The sequence below is a fragment of the Sinocyclocheilus rhinocerous genome, unplaced genomic scaffold, assembly GCF_001515625.1.
Source record: "Sinocyclocheilus rhinocerous isolate Xijiao unplaced genomic scaffold, SAMN03320098_v1.1 scaffold119, whole genome shotgun sequence".
Lineage (NCBI taxonomy): Eukaryota > Metazoa > Chordata > Actinopteri > Cypriniformes > Cyprinidae > Sinocyclocheilus > Sinocyclocheilus rhinocerous.
In genome coordinates, this window is record NW_015654491.1 from 710660 (window position 1) to 714986 (window position 4327).

At 35.0% G+C, this 4327-nt stretch overlaps 1 pseudogene; it reads right to left on the reverse strand.

Moving 5' to 3' along the window:
• Positions 1 to 3048: 3048 nt before the first annotated feature.
• The window catches only part of LOC107717069 (methylated-DNA--protein-cysteine methyltransferase-like), a 2827-nt pseudogene continuing 1548 nt past the window's right edge, over positions 3049 to 4327 (reverse strand).

The window sequence follows — 4327 nt, forward strand, 5'->3', positions numbered from 1 at the left end:
TTTATGCACTCATTAGACTGTAATGTATGTTAATATTTAAGACTGAAGCCGATTACATTTGTTGCCAATAAATATATAATAAGTGTTTACAAAAATTAGCCTACCTGTTATCTTATCGCATTTGTTAGTATGATATTTCAGTGTTTTCAAAGCACTGAATAATATGAATAAAACTGCGTTGACTATGAAACTATGAAAACTGAATTAAATTATTTCGGTAAATCAGTAGGCATTGTGTTCTGCTTAACTGACTTGCATCGAGTTTGTCCGAACTGTCAGTAAACCGATTACATCTGTAAGGTTCAATAAAAGTGTGTCAATAATACAAATTATTAGGACTGACAGGTGGTCAAATAGCTGAGCTATTAGCACCTGAACATGTACCTTCTCCAACAGGCCTTCTATATTTGGATTTTAAAATGAGACAGCTTTACACTTCTGATACTGATGACTTTGCTCAGTAGCTTCACATAGTTCCCAAAATGAAGGAAATTCAGAGAGCTGTTAGTATAAGTGAAATTTGAGTGTCAAAGGTGAATCTCTGAGGTGATATCTGGGATTGCATGGTGTGAACGGCACACAGGTGTGACACATTAATCCTATTTAAGTGCTTAGACATTATCACCTCTGAACATGAAGTTTTATGCAGCACCTACACAGCATGATGCATTCACCTGTGACAGATACAAACTGAAAATCTTCTTAGAAAGAATAGGGTCTCAAAGGTGAGGGTTAGTGGTTAGCAAAAACCTGCTCCCTAAATCAGAACCATTTCTTTAAGTAACCCATAACCCATGTGTACAAATGATTCTGACACATTACATGCTTTGAAGATTAAAACAGCAGCATGGGGCTAATGCTGCAAAGGGATCATATTGTAAATCACCATCATTCTATCAATCAATAGAGAATCTTTACTCTTTAATCATAGTTTATTATCATTCTGAACCATTAATGCAGTTTGATCACGTCTTACCCTGACAACTGATTTACAGTAGACTAATTACATGGATACTCCCCCTGGATCATGTCCCTTGTTCAAGTGTAGAGGTAATAGAATGTTAAATGTAAATGTTAAATCTTATACCTTACATGGATTTAACATTTTAACTTGTTTGTTAGAATATGTTATGTTATGTTTGAATATGACATCTCAAAAGAACATCATCCAACATCGCTTCCTGTGAAGTTTTATGCAGTTTGGTCTAAATGCTATTACACCATGAAAATGTTAAACTGTTTATGCAGCAAACCATGCAATAAAAAGACAAACAAAGACAGACACAAAGAAAGACATTTTCAGTTTTTATCATTTAAACTTTATTGGATTTTTTAGAAGCAATCTGAGCCTCGATACACCCATATGATCCTATCACATTTAAAAAAAACATTATAGAGATTAATATAGTATGATATATGGTAGTTAAATTGGAGTGTTGGCTGCATTCACTAAGCTTAACCATTTAACCTGCTACCAAAGTTATTGTAAGAAAACTTCCTATGAAATATCTATTCCTGTTCTAACATTTATGTTACATTCTAAAAGCTGGAAACCTTTTAGAAAAAAAAAAAGTGGTTTGAAACTGTAGCATGTTATTATATGAGTAATATGAATCGCTTGTTGTATTACTCATTTGTAAGTCACTTTAGATATACATCAGGGTTATTATTGTAAACTAAAACGCTGTTACTTGGAATAAAAAAAGTTAATTGAAATGAAATAAATTACACAAATTGGAAATATACGTTTTTCAACTAGATAACATTTGATCCCTGCTAAGACAACTTAATTTACAGCAGGCTAAATAATATACATCCATGTTTTTTATATTTATTGTACAAAATTACACATTAGTCAGGTTTTTAGTAACAAAAACTAAACAGATAAGGTAAATTAAAAATATTATTTAAAAAAAAAGAATAGAAAACAGCAATTTTTTTCTGATCATTTACTGAAAAAGAAAATGAAAGAGTTTCAGACTTTTGTGTGGAAAGTGTCACATGAAATGGATACAAACCTATACAGTTATAAAAGCAGCTCCCACACTCCATTGAATGATTTGAAATTATAGGGAGGGTTTGTGTTCACTGAGCATGATCCAACTGTTTTATTCTGTCAGGCACAAATTGCTCTTTTGTAAGGTGGCATGAAACCGTATGTGAAGGCTTAGTGAGAGATCAGCTCAGCCTGAGGCAGTGGAAGCAGCACATGTCACATGTGATCAAACACAATATATAGCAGTATCACACCACTGACTGTGGAGATCTCCCCAGGGACGCCCCTCCTTCATCCTCCCATTAAAGAGATCATGACTGTCTGTGACATCCAGAGGAACTTTCTCAGGCGATTCTTAGACTATTTCATCAGAAATCTTTGGTATTTGTGCTCAAGAGAATAACTGAATTTGCGTTAGGTTAGACATATTATGGAGTAGCACACAATAAAACTATTAATATAGCATGCAAAAATAACTAAATAAAATAAAAATAATATGGCAATAAAAACAATCAAAATAACTATTTTCTATTTGAATATATTTTGAAATGTAATTTATTCCGGTAATGGTAAAGCTGATTTTTCAAAAGCCATTGCTCCAGTCTTCAGTGTCACATGATACTTCAGAAATCATTGTAATATGCTGATTCGGTGCTCAATTATTATCAATTATGATTGGCAATCAACTATCAATAATGGTTCTGATTATAAATGTTTAAAACATTTATATATGTTGTTTAATTTTTGCTTTACAGAGCTGTTTATTATCTTAAGACATTTATATATAAATTTATTTCAAGTAATTTTCCATAATCCTTTGGATTAAACAGCAGGTCTACAAAATGATTTTTCATATCACATTTTAACAATGTCAATGTAACACTGACAACCAGAACAACAACTAATCAAACCACCTACTCTCAAAAACACAATCACTGCATCAACTTAAAAAAAAAATTTACCTGCATACTGCAATTAAAGTAAATAAACACTAATTATAATTAACTGCCATATACAATATATGGATTATAACAAAGACTGTGTTTGCTAAAGTGTAATATAATTTGTCCAATCAATCAAAAAATTTAATGAACAAAAAGTTTGTGGACAAACTGAGAAGCAGTGTGAAGTGGTTTTGGGGTCCATCGGATGGATTTTTCACTCTTTGATGCATTGAGCTCCAATGCTTTTTTTCATGAGTGAGCAACCAAACTTTAATATCATCTCCCTTTCCTCCCATATATGAGCCACTGCCCCCTGAACTATGCAGCACCCGGTGGCACGGCACGATCAGGGGAATCTGAGTGAACAACACAGACAAGACTGCATCAAATGAGAAAAAATACCTCAAGATAAATCAATCTGTCATGATCATTGCAACAAACTCACCGGGTTATTCTTCATGGCTGAACCCACTGCTCGCACAGCTTTTGGATTCCCAATCATATCAGCAAGCAGCTTGTAGGAGACCGTTTTACCAAGTCCCACTTCCTTAAACAGAGTCCACAGCACATGTGCTTTAAAAGAGTCTGAGAAAGAGAGAGAGGAAAACAGTGGCACTTAAAATCCTTGTTTTTGCTGTAAGTGAACTACGGGTGTAGTGGAGTAGTGTGTGTATGTGACTAACCACTCTGCATTAGCGGATTGTGTAAGGTAGGCAAAGGAAGAGCACTGACGGACTCGGGTTTCATGAAGTAGCACTGAAGCCAGTCAACACAGTGCTGTAACTCAGGGCTTATTTCTGACTGGCCAACAGGGTGTACACTACAACAGGATACACATTAACTGAAAAAAGGAAAATTTGCTGAAAATGCACTGAATATGTAGATTAATTTGTTTCTTCATCAAACCAGATTTTGGATAAATGTAGCTTAATCACTTGCTCACTAATGGATCCTCTATAGTGAATGGGTGTCGTCAGAATGAGAGTTCAAGCAGCTGATAAGAGCATAATCCACATTGATGGACTCAAATCCATCAATACACGTCTTGTGAAGCAGGTTATGTTTCGAGCGCTTCGAAACTGAATCATTTTGAGAAACAAATGGTTCAATTGATTCAGACTTTCGAATAGCTTCGTTCCCCTCCACTACTAGCAGCACTACTGTTTACGTGTGGATTGCATGTTATGACTGGCTGACAGTCTGTGTCATGTTTGTGAGAGTACCTCTCGTCCTTGTCTGTTCCCAGTTTGATATTAATGGTAGTGATGACCGGTTCGCGAACGAATCGTTCAATTTAACCGGTTCTTCTTAGTGAACCGGTTGAACCAGTTCACCAAATCGGACTGAATCGTTTGAAACGGTTCGCGTCTCCAGGGAGCATTAATCC